The sequence below is a fragment of the Triticum urartu genome, chromosome 6A (assembly GCF_056163025.1).
Source record: "Triticum urartu cultivar PI428250 chromosome 6A, HENAU_Tu73, whole genome shotgun sequence".
NCBI classification, from domain to species: Eukaryota; Viridiplantae; Streptophyta; class Magnoliopsida; order Poales; family Poaceae; genus Triticum; species Triticum urartu.
In genome coordinates, this window is record NC_141878.1 from 223,430,211 (window position 1) to 223,452,615 (window position 22,405).

The following is a 22,405-nucleotide window of genomic DNA, read 5'->3' on the forward strand; positions in this document are numbered from 1 at the left end:
CAGGAACCTTGTGAGGTGCCCCTCGCCTTGATCTCTCCGCCCCTTGCCAGCCAGCCTGGTGAGGCCACCCGTGAGAAGGTCTTGCTCCTTCCGCCTCGCGAGGCTTGGCCCCTCGCGAGGGTCTTGAGTGTTTGCTGGTGAAGATGGGTCGTACGGGGCCACTGGTGGAGCCACGCTGTGGGCCGCAGGCAGGCAAGTCTGGGGACCCCCATTCCTAGAACATCGACATCATCATATATTTAATAAAAATCCACCGAAGGTGGCGATCTCCTAGCATGGAAATGAAAATTTTGCACAAAAATATTAGTGAATAGGAGATACTGTTCGAGCTGGTCGTGGAGGAAGTCGGTGAGGCCTACATTCTCAGCCAAATAATGTCACACCCTGATTTTCATGCCACAACACTTAAGCTAATAAATCATGATAAAATGTGGTTTGACAAAAACTTTTGAGTGTTTTGGACTTTGCTTGATTTGATTTTTGCCTGTTGTTTGCTAGTGCTCTAAAAATCAAATAAATCCTCCAACTCCTATACTTCACCTCCTTGCTCCAAACTCTTGAACCAATGATCATGCCATGTGTATAGGACATAAAAATAATTTCTTACAAAAATAATTTGGCCAAAAAGTATTTTCTAAAATTAGTTTTCCAAAAACCCTTGAATTGAGATTTGCACTGCAAGTACTTGATTTGAGGAGTGAAAAATCTTTCAAAAGGTATATTTGAAACCTATTAGATATAGGATTCCCAGAAACCACAAAAATATAATTTTAAAAGTTATTTTCCTATTTTATTTAAAAGCTTTTTCTTCAGGCCAGAAATGGTCTTTAATATGTTAAAATTATTTTATTGTTTCAAAAATATTTGAAAAAAATCAGGGAAACTCAGTGGACATATATTTTCCATATATATGAGTTTCAACACATGGTCGTGTTCAAAATATTGGACAAAACCTCCCAAAACCATTCTGCTCATTTCAAGGATTTGAAATATTTCTACAGGAAATATTTTCATAAAAATCCAAGAAAATTCTAACATGTCGCATATGACATTTTTGATGATCTTGCCAAGTACCATGTCATGGAGAATAGTATAACCCCATGAAACCCTCTCAAAACCACTTCTGTCCTTTTTCAAGTTCGAACATTTTTGCACTGTCAAACATGTCCAAATGCTCTCAAACTTGGTGCAGATGCTCAAATGGTGTAATAATGCATCTAGACCAAATGGCACAAGTTGGAGAGAATGTTATCTTGATCAAAGTACCCCAAAACCCGTTTTGTCCAGAACCATGTTTGAACAACTCTACATTGCCAAGTGTGTCCTTTTGATGTGAATTTTTGTGGACATGTTCAAATCCTCAAATGATGACACTACACCAAGTGGTGCATCATGGATAATAGATTTGCATGACTAAATCTTGGTAAAGCCATTTCTGCTGATTTCTAGGGTTTACAAAAGTTGCATTGGCAACTTTGCCCAAATGAGCTCAAAATTGGTTGAAGGGCCTAATTATATGTGCCATTTCACCCTGTGGAGTGTCATACCAAATGGAGTTCATTTGCTTAACCAAAGAAGCATCAAACACCTTCTGCCACTTTTCCAAAAACACCATTTTGACCCCTTCCACTAATCTCCTTGAGCTCAACTTTTTACCACAGCTCCTCCTAGACCTCTTCTACCTCCAGTAGCAATGGCTGCATCTCAGATCAATAATTGAGGGGTGAAACCACCTCTTTTACCTCTCTAGAAAGCCCTTGCACCCCTCTTCCTCTCCTCCCTCCTCACTCCAGTGGCCACCCAAGGCATCCAAGGCTTTCCCCACAGTCTTTACTCCTTCCTAGAGCTACCAGACATGCTTGTCCGTGCCCACTTTGCCAAAAAAATGGCATGCCGGCCATTTGCACGCTCTGGAGCGCGCTACAGTGCGCTCCCGCACTGTAGCCGCCCCCTGCCAACCGCCTCCGGCCACCTCGGGCCTCCCCAGCGTGTCTCACGAGGCCGCCTCGGCGTCTGGGACACGGCAAGCTGCCGGCCCCCTCCTAGACCTCTCCCCTCTCTCCTCCATGGAGCCCGCCCGAGTGCGCCGTAGGCCGCGTCCACGGTGCACCACGGCCCCTCTATTTAGAGGCCCTCCCGAGCTCTCCTACGGCTTCTTCCCGCTCTCCCTCTTCCCAGCAATCTCCCAGACAACATCCCTCTCCCCCTAGTGCTCTCCTGCCCTCTCCATGGCCGGAGTGCCGCCGCCGACCGCCGCTCGGATTCGGGCACCACAGCCCCTCTCTCTTCTCCCTACCCACTCCAGTACTCCCTCACCACCACCACGAAGCCCCCGTTCGCCTCCATCCTTCCTCGGGACGCCCCTGCGCTCGAAGCCGGCAATGGCCGACGCCGCCCTCCGCCGTGGCCCTGGCCCCACTCGCCTTCGTCCTCCGTTGGACGTGCTGATAGGGGAGAGCGGGCGCGGCGCAGTCCCCCAAGCTCGCCGATGCGCCGGGCACCCGCAGCAGCGCCCCTGGTCGCCGGGGACAAGCTCGGCCTCGCCCCTCTGTTCCTGTGGCACGGGAGGCCGCGCGAGGAAGAAGAAGGCCGGCCGGTGGACTGGCGACCCCACCGGTCAGCCTCTGCCGACGTGTCCAGCCGGACCCACTCGGGTTAAGTGGAGGCGGGATCTGCGGGAACCGCCTTCCCGGCAGGGAAGCGTACTACCCTAATACGCCTTCGGCGTCGCCCTGTCGTCCGCGTGGCCGAGCCGCTGGGCCGGCCCAGTGCGCTACGGCACTATGCTACGCTCGGTGTGCGGTATAGGTATAACCCCCCCCCCCCCACTTCCTTTGTCTTTTCCTTCTCCAGAAATTTGTAAAATCTCCCAAATATTCATATTAACTCCAAATTGAATGATTCAAATTTCTGGTGACTCCATAAATCATGATCAACCTGTTGGTGCAGCATGCACATTTTTCTAGAACAATTTTCCTCACACAAATTAAATAAAATCCCATTTTCCATTTCTGTGATAAACTTTAGAAAATCACAGAGGGCTCAAATTTGATCCAAATGCCATGATTCAAATTTCTAGATGCTCCTGAGTTTATAACTTAGGTCATGAACATTTTTATTAATACTTTCTGGGCCACACAATATAATGAGCCATTTCTTCATATTTGTCAACTTTGCAAATTCATAGGAAATCCATTTGAACTCCAAATCCAGTGAAACCAATTCCTAGATGCTTCTAAAATCATCCTTTGTTAAATGGGTGCCTTTGCTCATTTTTCAAAAAAATGTTTCTGTACACTTCTTGCAAATCCATAAACCCCTTGGTTCCGTCATATCAAAATGTTTAGAAATATCCACTAACCAAATTCCAATGAAACCACTCTGGTTAATTTTCATATAACTAGAGATGTCCTAGAAAAGTCAAATCAATATTTTTAGAGCACTTTCATTTCCCGCCTTGTTGTGTTGCTTATTATGGTTGCTTTCGACGATAGTTAACGAAGTAGACGAAATGCTTGGAGTTGGACCCGAGATATTTGAAGACCTCGAAGACTTTGTTAAAACAGGCAAGCAACCCTTTGACCATGATGAACCATTTTACATCATGATGGCATTTTCGTTGCTTCACTGAGTGCATGATATATTTTGAATGGCAACCTTGCTAGGCTTGCCTCCGTTGCATACTCCATTGATACTTGCATTGTTCATGACTCTACCCTTGCTTAGAGTTGTGTTGGTGGGTTGTAGAAATATGCTATAGTAAATGGCTACGCAAAGTGGGTCAGGGTTATGCATGGAAAGAAACAAGTGTGGTTTGACATACTTGCAAATAGCCCAGTGGGTGCCACTAATGCCCCTGGGAGATGATGATGAACTAGGTCACTACTTGGTGGAGAAGTAGTGTACCGACGCTCGATAAAAGTGTTGTTTACAGAGACGGATTAGATTTAAGATTTGTCGACTGTCCCAACCTTACATGCGCAACCACTCTACCCTTATATGGGAAAGGGCATTATTGATTACCTAGGCCGATACTAGCTTGGAGCCCGCATTACTAGTGACGGGGGAGAGTTGGTGCTCTCTCTCGGGACGGGGTCGTGCCAGGTAGGGCGGCCAAGAACATTTTTATGGGGCACCGGACACACCGTTGGTACCCCGTGCCAGTGGTATGTGACAAATATGGGAGCGAGGCTCCACAATTTTAAGTTGTGAAATGTTGGGCACGGGGGTTACTACCAATCGAGTGGACTCCATGTTAGTGTTGTCTAGGGAAAGATAGTGATCGGGTGCTTACCTCGGGTACTTGAGGTACCGCGGGTCGTGGATGACACGAAAGTTCCCCGGATCTTGTGGGTAAAGTGTGCAACCTCTGCAGAGTGTAAAACTATTCGAATAGCCGTGTCCACGGTCAAGGACAGTTGGGTGGTGCTGCTTAGACTACGTCCATATGTTTCTGACAAACAACACGGTTTGGTAAATCTATTGACGTGATTCGTCAGGAAGTCACGATGAGCTTGAGCATGAGTTGTTCATAACTCTCTCTCGATGTTGATGTATGTAACCTCCTGATACTTGTTGCAGACGCATTCATATCCTTGATAAATGTTGATCATACTTGCGTGAGAAAAACTAGCTTTCCGCAAAAATGCCAAATTAGCAGTACTGCCTTGCATAATTATTCTGTTATCACCCTTGGGATGCTTGCAAGTACATTCAAAGTACTCATTGGCTTGCCACTGGTTATTTTATTGGCCAGGCATGAAAGAACATGATATGAATAAGAGTACCTCGGTGAAAAACATGCGAGCTAGGACGCTTGCCAGTCAGAATGCCTGTAGGGTTAAGGCAGATGGCATGGGTCCAAGTCATCGACGAAGATTTCCGCTGCGATGTTATACTCAAGACTTGACCATAATGGTCCTACTTGTGTAATACGGTATGTATGGATGTAAGATTCTTGTTATTCAGCTTCTGTGTGTTCAGTGAGCATTGATCTCTGGGATCACTATATACGTGCATTCGGTGATCACGACTTATGATTCGGGGTCCCCACAAATAATTAAAGTCTTCATAAATCTCGGCTGCTCTCAAGAACTCATCACAAGGCCATTCGCACGGCCGAACCTCCGCAGTGCGAGGGAGTTTATATTTGGGCTTCTAATTCTCTTCACTTTGCTTATCCTTCGAGCTTCGGCTCAAAGAGCCCCTCAACAACCTCTTCATCATTTCCTTTGAAAAAATTCTGAATTTTTTAGTAACTCTAAATAAAAGTGAACCAAACTCAACAAGATTGATAGCAACTACTCCCATAAGTGCCTAGAGGCAATATCATGCAATAAAACTAATTTTGACCACATAAATTTGACATGCAAGCTGAAGAACAGGGTCACCTAAGCAGCAAAAATTTGCAATAAATAAAGCACTAGAACAAAAACTAATTGGACCATTTGTGGAGTCACATACCGAAGAACAATCCCCCAAAGCAGTTTTGTGAACGAAGCTTTGAGCAAGGACATCGAAAATGGCAGTAAAATGAGCTAGAACTCGGGTTTGAGCTGGTGGATGAGTTTTTCTAGAGGAAGACGAAGTGTGTGTGTGAAAGAATAAGTGGAGGCAGCCCACGTGGGGTCCACGAGGTAGGGGGCGCGCCCCAGGGAGGTGGGTGCACCCTTGACCCTCGTGGCCAGTCCCCCTGGTGTGTTCTCAGTACCAATAATTCTTTAATATTCTAGAAAAATTCATATAAAATTTTCAGGGCATTTGGAGAACTTTTATTTTCGGGGTATTTTTTATTGCAAGGATAATTCAGAAAACAGACAGAAAATACTATTTTTACTTTATTTAATCTAAATAACAGAAAGTAAAAAGAGGGTACAGAGAGTTGTGCTTTCTAACTTCATCCATATCATGCTCATCAAAAAGGAATCCACTAAGAAGGTTGATCAAGTCTTGTTAACAAACTCATTCCAAATCGCACGAAACCGGAGAAATTTTGAATAACACTAGGTTACCTCAATGGGGATATGCATGTCCCCAACAATAAGAATATCATATTTATTCTTAGCAGTAGGAAGAGGAAATTCAAAACCTCCAATAATAATTGTTGAAGTTTTTCCAATAGAATTTATACTGTGGACTTGAGGTTGTTTCCTGGGAAAGTGTACCATATGCTCATTACCATTAACATGAAAAGTGGCATTGCCTTTGTTGCAATCAATAACAGCCCCTGCAGTATTCAAAAAGGGTCTACCAAGAATAATAGACATACTATCATCCTCGGGAATATCAAGAATAACAAAGTCCATTAAAATAGTAACGTTTGCAACCACAACATGCACATCCACACAAATACCGACAGGTATAGCAGTTGATTTATCATCCATTTGCAAAGATATTTCAGTAGGTGTCAACTTATTCAAATCAAGTCTAGGATATAAAGTGAGAGGAATAACACTAACACCGGCTCCAAGATCACATAAGGTAGTTTTAATATAGTTTCTTTTAATGGAGCATGGTATAGTTGGTACTCCTAGATCTCCAAGTTTCTTTGGTATTCCACCCTTAAAAGTATAATTAGCAAGCATGGTGGAATTTTCAGCTTCTGGTATCTTTCTTTTATTTGTAACAATATCTTTCATGTACTTAGCATAAGGATTCATTTTAAGCATATCAGTCAAACGCATATGCAAAAAGATAGGTCTAATCATTTCAGCAAAGCACTCAAAATCCTCATCATCCTTTTTCTTGGATGGTTTAGCAGGAAAAGGATGGGGTTCTGAACCCATGGTTCTCTTTCTTTACCGTGCTTCCTAGAAACGAAGTCTCTCTTATCATAATGTTGATTCTTTGATTGTGGGTTATCAAGATCAACAGCAGGTTCAATCTCTACATCATTGTCATTGCTATATTGAGCATCAACATGAACATCATCGTTAACATTATCACTAGGTTCATGTTCATTAACAGATTGTGTTTCAGCATCACAAATAGAAATATCATTGGGATTCTCAGGTGTGTCAACAACAGGTTCACTAGAAGCATGCAAAGTCCTATCATTTTTCTTTTTCTTCTTCTTAGAAGAACTAGGTGCATCAACATTAGTTCTCTGAGAATCTTGCTCAATTCTCTTAGGGTGGCCTTCAGGATACAAAGGTTCTCGAATATTTTACCCCCTCTAGTCACAACTCTAACATCATTACCATTTTTCTTATTATTTAATTCATTGAGAAAATCATTCTGAGCTTTAAGCACTTGTTCTACATGAGTGGTAACCATAGAAGCATGTTTACTAATAAGTTTAAGTTTACCTTTAACTCTAGACATATAATCACTCAAGTGTTCAATCATATAAGCATTACGTTTCAATTGTCTACCAACATAAGCATTGAAGTTTTCTTGTTTAGCAATAAAATTATCAAACTCATCCAAGCATTGGCTAGCAGACTTATTACGAGGAATATCACCTTCATCAAATCTATAGAGAGAATTTACCTTTACTACCTATGTCGGGTTATCAAGACCATGTATTTCTTCAATAGGTGGTAAATTCTTAACATCTTCAGCTTTAATACCTTTTTCTTTCATAGATTTCTTTGCCTCTTGCATATCTTCAGGACTGAGAAATAGAATACCCCTTTTCTTAGGAGTTGGCTTAGGAGTTGTGTCGGTGTCAAAACCGGTGGATCTCGAGTAGGGGGTCCCGAACTGTGCGTCTAGGCCAGATGGTAACAGGAGGCAAGGGACACGAAGTTTTACCCAGGTTCGGGCCCTCTCGATGGAGGTAAAACCCTACGTCCTGCTTGATTAATATTGATGATATGGGTAGTACAAGAGTAGATCTACCACGAGATCGGAGAGGCTAAACCCTAGAAGCTAGCCTATGGTATGATTGTTGTTGTGTATGTTGTCCTACGGACTAAAACCCTCCGGTTTATATAGACACCGGAGAGGGTTAGGGTTACACAAAGTCGGTTACAATTGTAGGAGATCTGCATATCCGTATCGCCAAGCTTGCCTTCCACGCCAAGGAAAGTCCCTTCCGGACACGGGATGAAGTCTTCAATCTTGTATCTTCATAGTCCAGGAGTCCGGCTGAAGGTATAGTCCGGCCATCCGGACACCCCCTAATCCAGGACTCCCTCAGTAGCCCCTGAACCAGGCTTCAATGACGACGAGTCCGGCGCGCAGATTGTCTTCGGCATTGCAAGGCAGGTTCCTCCTCCAAGTACTTCATAGAAGATTTTGAACACAAAGATAGTGTCCGGCTCTGCAAAATAAGTTTCCACATATTGCCATAGAGAGAATAATATTTACACAAATCTAATCTGCTGACGTATTCCGTAGTGTGACACACCACGACCAAGCCTTTATTCGTTTTATTATCCCACCTCAGCGCGTCATGCGAGGCGGTTTCCTTGGCACGTCTTGTTAAAGCAGAGATCGTGTCCCCTTATTCCGGGATTCTCGTCAATACGGGCGTGGGTAACCCAACCGCTTCTAGGTCTCCTAGATTATAGGCAAGTCCAAACGGACACGGAGAGGACGCTTGATATTCACCCTCTTTATAAAGGGACAAGGCTTTTATTTTCCCTCCCGTGCCCAATCGAATCCGTCCCCCACCTCAAGCTCAAACGCCCAAAGTTCAGGTCAGGTGCTCCGAACCTTCAGTCATGTCCGGATCTAGCCTTCAAGGCCGATGGGTGCCTTCCTCCGTCATGGAAGAAGACATCAAAAAGTTGAGGGAGGCCAGATATCTGACCGCCGAGATTATGCATCGGCTGCCTCCCCGAGGGCAGGCCGTCCCCACCCTCGAACCCAACGAGAACGTCGTGTTTGTCTCCCACTTCCTCCGAGGTCTAGGCCTTGCTCTGGATCCTTTCGTCAGGGGTTTTAAGTATTTATTACGGGCTAGACTTCCATGATCTAGCTCTGGACTCCTTTCTTCATATCACGACATTTATTGTCGTGTGCGAGGCCTTCCTCCGGGTTACCCCTCACTTTGGCCTATGGCTCAAGACCTTTGAAGTAAAGCCGAAGATGATCGAGGGGCAACATGCAGCGTGTGGAGGTGCCTCAATACGCAAGATGACGGGAGCTCCGTGGCCCAAAGGTTCCATCCCAGAGGTGTCTGAATTGTGGCAATAGGAGTGGTTCTACATCACGGCTCCTAGAAGTGCCAAGTGGGCGGCCGCCCCTGTTTTCTGCTCGGGCCCTCCACCACAACTGATGTCATGGATCAGCAGAGGTCTGAGCTGGGGTCCAGCCAAGGACGTGCCTATACTGCAAAGCCGCATTCGAGATCTCTTCAATGGAGATTTCAGTTTGGTTGCGGTAATACAAGTTATGCTAGTTCGTCAAGTCCAGCCTTGCAAACGCCGGCCTCTTCGCCTGTGGGAGTTCAATCCCGAGGGATCGCGTGTCATTCAAAATTTTCTCAGCCTGACGCACGAGGAGATTTACAAGTCATTCTTCGAACCTCAGGTGGAGTATCCGGAAATCACCGAGGACGTGGGCCTGAGTAGTAACCGCGCCTCCGAACAGGTAAGGCATCTTCCGGCCGAACATACTATCTTTCCTTTGTTACGAAGTTATTTCTGAGAGTTCGCTTTTTGACCAGGGCTGGCTAACAAAGGCGAAGTTGATTCGGTGTTCGGCCCCCCTCCCTGAGGGTTTGGAAAATCCGATATTGGAAAAGATGCTCCAGACCGCACCTTGCTCGGAGCCCTTGAAGGAAGATACCGTGGGAGATAATACGGGAGGACGCGGGCCCCCAACACTGCCCATTCTAACCGAGGGAGCGAGCGTCTCCATGAGGGAAGACGACCAGAAGAGGAAAAGGACTGCGCCCGGGGATTCGGAAGCCAAAGCTTCCAAACGGGAGAAGAAGTCTCCCACAGAGGGTCCTACCTTGGGGGGCGATGTTGCCGCACAAAGTCCATGGGGGGATCAATTCTCCCGCAAGTCGTAAGTGACCCAAAATACTTTAATAGTACAGATATGCCATATTTTTCTTCTGAGAAAATAACCACCGCATATATCTTTGCAGTTCGGGCCTTAGCCCCTCTCAAATGAGCTTGTCTTCGGGGGATCTTCTTCCAGAGATGATGGAGAGAGAAACGCCTCCTCCAGACTCTTCCGCTTCGGAAGCGGGCGACCCTGAAGTGTCGTCGCGGAGGGCCTCTCCGAGTCCGGTGAGGCCGGAAGATAATCCCATTGACCCCCGAAGCTCCTAGTGTCCGGCTCCCGAAGAGAGCAGACAAAAGAGTCCGGCATCGTCTAGTGTGCGATCGGATGTTCTGAGGGAGTTGGTGGGGCGAGCGGCCATCTCAGCTGAACACCGTGTGCTGATGAATACGGTGATGGAGAGAATATCATCCGCCGAAAGCGGATTGCATGAAGCTTTTATGAGTCTACTGACAGGCTTTGAGGTACGTAAAAGAATGTATGATAGTCCTGCACATGCTAGGTGTGCCCTGTGTAGATAGTAGCCCCTGAGACTCTGGTGGTCGTCGGAAACGACGACGAACAGAGGATCATATTCCCAGGTAATAACCATACTACCTCTATGTGCAGGTGATGGAAGCTCTGGTGGCTAACCGGACTAGTGAGTTTGCCCATTTAGAACGGCAGTTGGATGTGGCAGACGCCGACCTCGAGCTTGTTAACAAAAGGCTTGATGAGGCACAGGGCAAGTATCATTATCTGGTAAATGCCACATAGGAAGAGCAGCATGATGCCAGTATCTTTAATATGTTGTGACTGCAGATGGAGCTGCCACTGTTGACGCCTTGTGGGCAGAACTTGCCTGAGCCAAGGAACAAGCGAGGTTGGGTAATGCGGCTGCTTCGAAGGCGGCCGAAGAGTTGCAAGCCGAGAAGGCTGCGCATGGCGAGAGCTGAGACAAGATGGCCAAAATGGCCATAGAATTAAAAGCCTCCGTAGACCGTTGCCGGGTTCTTGAAAAGGAAAACCAAGAGAAGGCATCGGACCTTAAGAAGGCTGCTGCGACGAGAAAGGACCTCTGCTCTGCTATGAGGGCAAAGAAGGAGGAGCTGCGGGAAGCCGGGGATATTGTAGCGGGGAAATCCTTTATGTTGCGGAGGAAGTTCGGAGATCCATGGTATGCCCCTCTGGATCGGTTGTGGAGTTCGGAGGATGTATATATGGATTTGGCGGCGAGCGCTGCCGATGCGGCCAAGTATTTCCAGGGTCAGACGGACCGTGAAGTAGACCAGCTATTTTGGAGACAATTCCATTCTCCCGAGCGTCCACTTTCATTGACTGACCAATTAGCGGAATGGGCCGAACTACATAGGTTGTCCGGACTCTCCATGAGGTCTGTTGTGGATCAGCTATGGCCGGAAAGGTCAAAACCGAACAGCTATTTCAGCTTGGTGCAGCAGTTCCTTGACGTGGTGCCGCACATTAATGCGATGAAGAGGTCGGCGTGCATAGAGGGCGCATGTATGGCCTTTGCCCGTGTTAAAGCATACTGGGCGGAGATGGATGCTACCACTGTTGCAGCGCGGGATTCGGCCATAGGTCGAAGGGCTGCTGAGCACTACTTTGAAGAAGTTCTTGAGGGTGCTCGTTCGATAGAGACCCAGTGCTCAAAAAATATTATGTTTGAGTGATATGTAATCTCATTGTAAGCGAAATGCTTTTATAAATTTTTATATGGCTAATTTTATACTTTTGCCTGAAAGTAATATGATGCCTCCTGGGCGGCTATTTATGTATACATGTGTATAACCTGAAAGATTGCAGTCGTCGGCTTCAACCCCCATGCATATAATGCGGAGGTGCTCGCAAAAACACGCGTTCACACTTAACCAAACGTCTTGGTCCTATTAAGGAGGTGATAGCGGAGCGAGCGAGGCAACCAGACTATAATGCTTTAACACTTTCACTTAGCCATAGGAGTTTGACAGTGGGGCTACTAGATAGCCCCTGGTGGCTCCGCACTCTCCCGATCCTGGGGTGCGTACATGCCTGGCCGGAAAACGGCCCTTCGTTAAGGCGGAGGAATTCTAACATTCCCACAGGTCGTCGAGTGGTTGACCAGTCTCACACTATATCATGACAGTCAGTTTTCGGCTTTCTCTACTGAGGTGCTCGTCCGGATGAACTAGGGCACAATCTCAGTAGTTCTCCTGGTGCTACCTTAGTCGGTAAAGCGGAACGTAAGGCACCAAAACACAGGAGCTGGGCAAACCCAACATTTGACCAAAGACAATGATTCGGAGCTGATGCATATAGGGCCAAACTCGCGACGCCGAACACTCCCGAAGGTATTCTGTCTTTGTAGTATAAACTGGGCCTAAATAATGGCCTTTGTAAGAAGCCCCTTGTGTCCAGGTATGTGCATTGTTCTGGCGTGGCCACATGCCAAGACGTCAGCATCCTTCTCAACGGTGGATATGTATCAACAAGAGACATTAAAAAAGGTTTACGCAGGGTCTTAATCTAAAAAGAATCCTTGGAGCGGGTCCCTGCTGCACGTCTGCGCCAGTGTCTCCGTTGTGCCGTATCCTGGACGGGTGTAGCACGATGATCGTCCGTAAAAAAGAGGAATTTAGGTGAAAAAGTTGTCGTGCAAAAAGATAGTTTTTTGAGGAAACCATGTATAATTCAAGATGAGGAGAAATTGCCACTTGTCTGCACGCATTGAGCCCCTTGTCTTGACAAATAGGGGTGTGACCATTTATTCGGTATAAGTAGCGGCGTCGGACTCAATTAGTTGTGTCTGAGGTCTTGACGACCTATTGGATGCTTTTGCTGGTCCGGGCGCCTTTAGTGTGCGGCTGCCAAGGCAGCCTCACTCTCTTCGGCGCGCAGAGATCGCTTGATATTTCTGTGCACTGAAATGATGCCATGTGGACCGGGCATCTTGAGTGTGAGGGAGGCGTAGTGTGGTATTGCATTAAAGCGAGCGAAAGCTTCGCGTCCGAGTAGTGCTTGATAGCCACTTTGAAACGGAGCGATGTGGAAGGTTAAATGCTCGCGACGGAAGTTATCAGGGGAGCCGAATATAACCTGTAGTAGGAGGGAGCCCGTACAATGAGCCCCTGGGCCTGGCGTTACTCCTTTAAAGGTAGTATTGCTAAGGCGAATTTGTGTTGGGTCTAACCCCATCCCGTGGATTGTATCCTGATATATTAGGTTTAGGCTGCTGCCGCCGTCCATCAAGACTCGTGTGAAGTGATATCCGCCAATTACTGGGTCTAATACTAGGGCAGCCCATCCTGCGTGTCGGATACTTGCTGAGTAATCGCGATGGTCGAAAGTGATCGGTTGAGACGACCAGTGGCAGGACTTTGCGGTCACAGGCACTTGGGTGTATTTTCCTAGGAGTGCCGCGTTGTTTTTTCCCTTGATCACGTGTAACACGTTTACTGCTTTGACTTCTGGTGGAAATTTCTTTTATTCCCCCGTGTCTTGCTTGGGAGGCTCGTCCTCGTTTTCACTTGGTGTATCCTCCCACTTGTGTACGGCGTTGAGCTTGTCGGACTGCTTGAAGACCCAACATTCTCTGTGGGTATGATTAGCAGGTTTACCAGGGGTACTATGGATCCGACATACTTGGTCCAGAATTTTGTTGAGGCTGGACAGTTCATCCCTGGTGTCTTTAAGGGGCGGCTTTTGACCTGGCCGAGAGCTTTTGAATCCGACATTTACTGCCGTGCCCTTCATGTTGTCTTCTTTATTCCGGCGTTTGTTATTGCTGTTGCGCCGTGATTACCCGTTTCCATCTCTAACTCAGATGTACTGGGGTCGCTGGTGCTGCATCTGGCTAGCCAGTTGTCCTCACCCGCGCAAAAGCGGGTCATGAGGTTTGTTAATGCGGCCATTGTTCTCGGCTTATTTTGGCCGAGGTGTCTGGCGAGCCATTCGTCACGGACGCTATGCTTGAAAGCGGCCAAGGCTTCGGTGCCCGGACAGTCGACAATCTGGTTCTTTTTAGTAAGAAACTTGTTCCAAAGCTTTTGGGCTGACTCTCTGGGCTATTGAGCTATATGACTAAAATCGTTCGCATCCGGAGGTCGGACATAAGTCCCTTGAAAATTTGCTCGAAAGGCGTCTTTGAGCTCTTCCCAACTTCCAATGGAGCTTTCGGGGAGGCCTTTGAGCCAGTGACGAGCTGGCCCTTTGAGCTTGAGGGGTAAGTACTTGATGGCGTGGAGATCATTTCCTCGAGCCATATGGATATGAAGGATGTAGTCCTCAATCCAGACCCCGGGGTCTGTTGTTCCGTCATATGCCTCTATGTTTACGGGCTTGAATCCCTCTGGAAATTCATGGTCCAGCACCTCATCGGTGAAACATAGGGGGTGTGCGGCACCCCTGTAGCTGGGTGTGCCGCGATGTAAAAATGTTTGTTGTGTTGCATTGTATGCTGGGGCGCGCTTGCGTGGTCCGTAGATGGATCTTGTTGCACCGTCCTTTGGGTGCGAGCCCTCGCATGGGTCGCGTGTTGTATTGTGAGCGGCGTTGTATGCCGCTCTGTGATGGTAGAGGGGTCGTCTATCCGACCAGGTGGCTGCTTTGATATTTGGTTCTAGGGGGTCTGAGGCCTCCTCATCGAATTCAGGTAGCAGCTTCCGCTTTGTGTAGCTCTTTGAGGGGCAATTGTCGCTGTACCTTGCTGCTGTGTTGAGTATTTTACTCCATCTGATTTGGAGTGTGTCTTGCGCGGCATTGAGCCTTTGCTTCTTCTTTTTGAGACTCCTCGTGGTGGCAACAAGCCTTTTACGGGCATTCTGCTGCTCCGGGTGCCTGTCCGGCGTTATGTCGCCCGGACCATTATCCTTGGTAGAATTTGTTTGTTTGGTTTGAATATCCAGATTGCCATTGTCCGGCAGCGGTTCGCCCTACTCCAGCGCTGGGTCTGTGTGATCGCTATTTCTGTCGAGGCGGGATATGGGGCGGCGCTTGCGTCGCCGCCTGGACTGTTTTTCGAGGGAACAAGCCTTCGGTGCGTCCTTCCGCTCCTCGTCGTCATCTTTTGGTGCGTCCACCGTGTATACGTCATATGACGAGGTGGCGTTCCAGGGCCCAATAGGCGCTGGTTCTTCATCGTCTCCTTCATCGGCGTCCATACCGTCGATGTCTTCTCGATTCGAAGTCGAGCATGTCGGTTAAATCGTCGACAGTGGCTACAAAGTGGGTGGTGGGTGGGCTTTGAATTTCTTCATCGTCCGTATCCCAACCTTGCTGACCATAGTCCGGCCAGGGCTCTCCGGATAAAGAGAGAGACTTTAGTGTCTTCAGGATATCGCCGAAAGGCGAGTGCTGAAAGATGTCCGTGGCAGTAAACTCCATGATCGGCGCCCAATCGGGTTCGATCGGCAGGGGCGCGGAGGGTTCGGAGTCCAGAGAGGAGTCCGGCTCCTTGGAGTCACGAGTCTCGCAGAGTGCGGGGCTGGTGTTCGGCTTGATCGTCGTTGGGATCACAGCCCCCGAGGCGGCATCCAACCACCCATCCTCGATCGACGCAGTTGGCTCCGAATTAAGGGTCGAAGCCGATGCGGGTGCGGCCTCCAGGGCACTGTTTGGCGGCAGAGCTAGATCATGCTCGTCGTGACAGTGCGGCGCGCTCGGCAGTGGCTCGAATCCGTCGAAGATCAAGTCTCCGCAGATGTCAGCCGTGTTGTTTAAACTTCCAAATCTGACCTGACGGCCAGGGGCGTAGCTTTCGATCTGCTCCAGATGGCCAAGTGAATTGGCCCGCAGTGCGAAGCCGCCGAAGACGAAGATCTGTCCGGGGAGGAAGGTCTCACCCTGGACTGCATCGCTATTGATGATCGTAGGAGCCATCGAGCCTGACGGCGACGACACAAAGGAACTCTCAATGAAAGCACCAATGTCGGTGTCAAAACCGGTGGATCTCGGGTAGGGGGTCCCGAACTGTGCGTCTAGGCCGGATGGTAACAGGAGGCAAGGGACACGAAGTTTTACCCAGGTTCGGGCCCTCTCGATGGAGGTAAAACCCTACGTCCTGCTTGATTAATACTGATGATATGGGTAGTACAAGAGTAGATCTACCACGAGATCGGAGAGGCTAAACCCTAGAAGCTAGCCTATGGTATGATTGTTGTTGTGTATGTTGTCCTACGGACTAAAACCCTCCGGTTTATATAGACACCGGAGAGGGTTAGGGTTAGACAAAGTCGGTTACAATGGTAGGAGATCTGCATATCCGTATCGCCAAGCTTGCCTTCCACGCCAAGGAAAGTCCCTTCCGGACACGGGACGAAGTCTTCAATCTTGTATCTTCATAGTCCAGGAGTCCGGCTGAAGGTATAGTCTGGTCATCCGGACACCCCCTAATCCAGGACTCCCTCAAGTTGGTTCAGGAAGTGTCCAATCATTTTCATTACTCAACATATTATTCAATAGCAATTTAGCTTGATCAATAGTTCTTTCCCTAAAAACACAACCAGCACAACTATCCAGGTGGTCTCTGGAAGCATCAGTTAGTCCATTATAAAAGATATCAAGTATTTCATTTTTCTTGAGAGGATGATCGGGAAAAGCATTAAGTAATCGGAGAAGCCTCCCCCAAGCTTGTGGGAGACTCTCTTCTTCAATTTGCACAAAATTATATATTTCCCTTAAGGCAGCTTGTTTCTTATGAGCGGGGAAATATTTATCAGAGAAGTAATAAATCATATCCGGGGACTACGCACACAACCAGGATCAAGAGAATTAAACCATATTTTAGCATAACCCTTTAATGAGAATGGAAATAACTTAAGGATAAAGTAATAGCGAGTTTTCTCATCATTAGTGAACAGGGTGGCTATATCATTTAATTTAGTAAGATGTGCCACAACAGTTTCAGATTCATAGCCATAGAAAGGATCAGATTCAACCAAAGTAATTAAATCAGGATCGACAGAGAAATCATAATCCTTATCAGAAATACAGATAGGTGAAGTAGCAAAAGAAGGATCATATTTCATTCTAGCATTCAAAGACTTTTCTTTTAGCTTAGCTAACAGTTTCTTAAGATCATATCTATCATTGCAAGCTAAAAAGTCTCTAGCATTTTCTTCATCCATAACATAACCCTCAGGCACAGCAGGAAATTCATATCTAGGGGGAGAATCTTCATCATCACTTTCATCAATATTATCAGTTTCAATAATTTCATTCTCTCTAACCCTAGCAAGTTGTTCATCCAGAAATTCACCTAGTGACATAGTATTATCAAGCATAGAAGTAGTTTCATCATAAGCATGATGCATAGCAGAAGTGGCATCATCAATAACATGCGACATATCCGAATAAATAGCATGAGTAGGTGTCGCAAGTTTACTCATAACAGAAGGTGAATCAAGTGCAGAGCTAGATGGCAGTTCCTTACCTCCTCTCATAGTTGAGGGAAAAATCTTGGTTCTTTCATCTTTCAAGTTCCTCATAGTGATAAGCAGATACAAATCCCAAGTGACTCGAAGAATAGAGCTATGCTCCCCGGCAATGGCGCTAGAAAATAGTCTTGATAACCCACAAGTATAGGGGATCACAACAGATTTCTAGGGTAGAGTATTCAACCCAAATTTATTGATTCGACACAAGGGGAGCCAAATAATATTCTCGAGTATTAACTGTTGAGTTGTCAATTCAACTGCACCTGAAAGACTTAATATCTGCAGCAAAGTATTTAGTAGCAAAGTAATATGGAAGTAACGGTAATGGTGGCAAAAGGGTTTTGTAGTGATTGTAACAGTGGCAACGGAAAAGTAACTAAGCAAAGATCTCGTAGGCAATGGATCAGTGATGGATAATTATGTCGGATGCGATTCCTTATGCAATAGTTATAACATAGGGTGACACAGAACTAGCTCCAGTTCATCAATGTAATGTAGGCATGTATTCCGAATATAGTCATACGTGCTTATGGAAAAGAACTTGCATGACATCTTTTGTCCTACCCTCCCGTGGCAGTGGGGTCCTATTGGAAACTAAGGGATATTAAGGCCTCCTTTTTATAGAGTATCGGAACAAAGCATTAGCACTTAGTGAATACATGAACTCCTAAAACTAGAGTCATCATCGGGAGTGGTCCCGATTATTGTCACTTCGGGGTTACCGGATCATAACACATAGTAGGTGACTATTGACTTGCAAAATAGGATCAAGAACTCACATATATGCATGAAAACATAATAGGCTCAGATCTGAAATCATGGCACTCGGGCCCTAGTGACAAGCAATAAGCATAGCAAAGTCATAGCAACATCAATCTCAGAACATAATGGATACTAGGGATCAATCCCTAACAAAACTAACTCGATTACATGGTAAATCTCATCCAACCCATCACCGTCCAGCAAGCCTACGATGGAATTACTCACGCACGGCGGTGAGCATCATGAAATTGGTGATGGAGGAAGGTTGATGATGACAATGGCGATGGATTCCCCTCTCCGAAGCCCCGAACGGACTCTAGATTAGCCCTCCCAAGAGATATTAGGGCTTGGTGGCGGCTCCGTATCATAAAACGCGATGAATCCTTCTCTCTGATTTTTTTCTCCCCGAACATGAATATATAGAGTTGGAGTTGAGGTCGGTGGAGCTCCAGAGGGCCCACGAGGCAGGGGGCGCACCTAGGGGGTAGGCGCGCCCCACCCTCGTGGATAGGGTGTGGGCCCCTGGTCTTGATTCTTTCACCAGTATTTTTTATATATTCCAAAAATATTCTCTATGAAGTTTCAGGTCAGTCTGAGAAATTTTATTTCTGCACAAAAATAACACCATGGCAATTCCGCTGAAAACAGCATCAGTCCGGGTTAGTTCTATTCAAATCATGCAAGTTAGAGTCCAAAACAAGGGCAAAAGTGTTTGGAAAAGTAGATACGTTGGAGACGTATCAGTGCGCCGCCAGCCAACATGAGTGCATCACCCTCAACGGCTCCGAAGTGACCCGCACTCTACCTAGGCGAGCATGCCCAGACGCCGCCCCGAGCTAGGTATCCACACATCACTCCCTTGTGCATTGTTCCGACGAGGTTTGGATATCCTTTCACTGCTCTCTTAGCTTACACGCCTATGCAACTCTGACTTCAACTCTTATTTCTTCTAGAGATATCATCTGAAACAAGCGAAACCATTTTTTAGCGAAGCATGACGGCGCTACGGGATCTGGTATACATCCTGCACACCCGTATAACTTTGTAAGTATCTGTCCTCCAGTACAACATCAAGGTCGATTCCTCTTATTTGATCAACCATTCGCCGTGTCAAAAATTTAGAGGGGGGTGCAAGGAGCACAAGGCCTGCACATCCAAGCAAGTGGTAACATGGACTTGTACATGGAACATCCCAAGCGCAAGCAGAGCTGCAGTGAGCCTGTACAACGAGCTAGCCTAAGTCCCTACATTTCATTTAATTTGTATTGGCCTGCGTGTATGATTTGTGTGTAGTGGCGGATCCACGAATTCAAGTTACCAGGGGCGAACATTTAACTTAAAAAATACGAAGGCACTTGCACTCCGGAAATCAACATAACTTGAGAAATGTGAAGCTACATGCACTTTGAAAACCAGCTAATGATCCAAAGTAGTTCAGATTATAAAACACTAAATGATGCAAGCACCAAAAAACACAAAATGGAACATGGTGTACAAGGACAACTAACATGGTCTCTACCTACTTGAATTATTCGTTCTCTGGCTGAAAATATCGAAGTGTAATTGCACCTATAACCAGTGTGCAAACTGCATATCAATATATCTATCCTGCACAAGTATGCCAATAGTTTCAAACAACAGATTAGAAAAGTATTTATGCTACGTTGTCATGATACGTGGACTTTCTGGTAGATGGCCTCGATGTTTCCTCAAGCCGTGAAAATTTACTATAATTTTCTTGTCATCAATGCCTACCAATCTCTATTTCTCTCTCAACATAGTAGATCATCATTAGACACTAAATCCTTCAATGGGAGCTTGCAAAATGCTTGCATTAGATCCCTCATTAGACACTATATGTTCATCACCAGGAGCATGTAAAATGTTTGCATCAAATCCTTCATTAGCAGTCTGTTCATTAAACACTTCAGACTCAAGAACAACATGAGCTTGTATTTTTGCATTGGAAACTTGATTAGATACATCAGATTCAGTTAGTTCAGTATTGATTGGGGGAGTCATAAAATAAGCAGAAATTGGTTTCATTTTCTCATAGATTCCCTACATACAAGCAGTTTTAGAACACCATCAGGTTTAACTATTGGCCAGAAATTGAAAAGTTGAATTATATATAATCAGGTTTAACTATTATAAGCTGCGACTGTCCGTTTGCGCAAGCTCGATGCCATGACCATGCTGCCGCCACTGCCTCCCACGTAGGCTACACCCAGGGTTGGATCTTCATCTTCTTGTCCTTCCATTCTCTTGAAGCCTGACGACCACCCTCCAACGAGCGCGCGAGGAAGTGTTGTGTCGGTCTGTCCAGCGGCGGCTAGGTTAGGAGTGCACCAGACTGGAGGCTGGAGTGAACGAATTGGAATTTTCCCTGCTGTCGATCGATATTGGAGGCGCTCATTTGGGCCGCGAGCCTGCTATAGGGCTTGCCTTGCACTTACATTATTGGCCCATGCAAATTGAAATGTTTTTCTTCATTTTTTACATTGCCTGCTCGTGCATTGGGATGAACAAAACTAGCCTGGGCCAACCTGGACGACTCAAACTAGGTGCACGCTTTCCAGCCACGCGAGGCGGCCGCCCATACAAGCCCCTATGATGGTATTGCCCCTTTTGCGTGTATGATTGGGGTAGTGCTTTTGATTTACCCACATAATGGTTGAATTTCTTGTTTCTATGAACTGAGTTCGCCAATAATGTGAAGGATGCCAGTCTTTCCATCCTATTGTAGATTGCTTAGATCTCGATATGCCAATTGTAATCGCATGAAATATACAGTAAAAGCCAGTGTGATGTGTGTGGCTACGACTACTCTGACTACATGCCCTCATATAACATATCAAGGATGCACCATCTTATCAGATTAACCATTCGACTTACCAATGCAGTGTGCGAAGAAAGAAGTATTGGGATTGCGTATCCAAGTAATTGATGCCATGGACTCCTTTGTAGAACCTTGTAAGCGAAAAAGAAGTTGCAGTGTGCCAGTACAAAGAGTTAGCGTAAGTTCAGTTACCTGCTTCTTGGAATTTTAGTTAGCCACTTATTGCAAAATTGTTCAATTATGTTGCTTGGCTTAATTTAGTTTGCTACTGATTACATAATGCCATAGCCTATTAATCCTATTATAGACTGTGCCTATCTATAAGCACGTAGATAGCTGGCCATATGTACTTCTAGGGTGCAACAGAATTCACTTGTAATTTACATTCTAATACCATGTTTGTTTAAATGGTTTGTTGTTAGCACTTGTACCACTAGTACTGTTTGCATGTTCATAGATAGACAACTATCAGGTTTATATGAGAGACACCGTCTTTTTAACTTATATATGTGTTGGAATCATTTTGCTTACATCAAAGAAATTTACAGATGTCTGTGTTGCTGGTAAATGGTACCGACTTGTTACTTTAATATGTTGCCAAGAACTTCTTAGTTTTACTAGTTCATGTGTAATTAAATACGTTGCCAAAACTGGTTAGTTTTAGTAGTTTGATGTTAGTTTCTTATGGCTGTTGCAAAACTTTATTTATTGATTGCAAACATTCAAGTTTGCAGGATCCAACTGAAACTCCATTGGCACAATATGTATGTTTTCAGAAACTTCCTTGTTTACCTGGTTTGCTGCCGTAACTTGTTGCTATAGTCATATTACCAACTTCAAGTTTTCAGGATCCAATTGGAAGTCCAATTGCACAATAGGTACATTTTCAAAAATATATTTGTGTAACAGGTTTTTTGTTGTAACTTGTTGCTCTAATCAAGTTACCGACTACTCAACTTTTCAGGATCCAAGAGAAACTCCAATGCCACAACATGTTCCTTTTGCAAAAATTGTTTGTTTAACTGCTTGGCTGCTGCAACCGGTTGCTCTAATCACGTTACTGGCTACTCAACTTTTCAGGATTCAAGAGAAACTCCAATGCCATAACAGGTACCTTTTGCAAAACTTGTTTGTTTAATTGCTTTGGTGCTGCAACCACCGGTTACAATGATGTTAATAACTACTTTTTAGCATCCAATTGGAACTCTTTAATTCCTTGTTTGTTTAACTGGTATGCTATTATAACTCCCAGTTGAGATGTTTTGCTAACTTCAACTTTTTGGAATCCAATCGGAACTTTAATGGCAAAATAGGTTAGCCAAGATCAAAGAGCGACGCCCCCATGGACGTTGTATCATCTCACAGCAGTGGCACCGGCCCAATCGTGCATCATGAATTTCCAACTGCTGATGCTCTAGAGGCTAAACTAGTG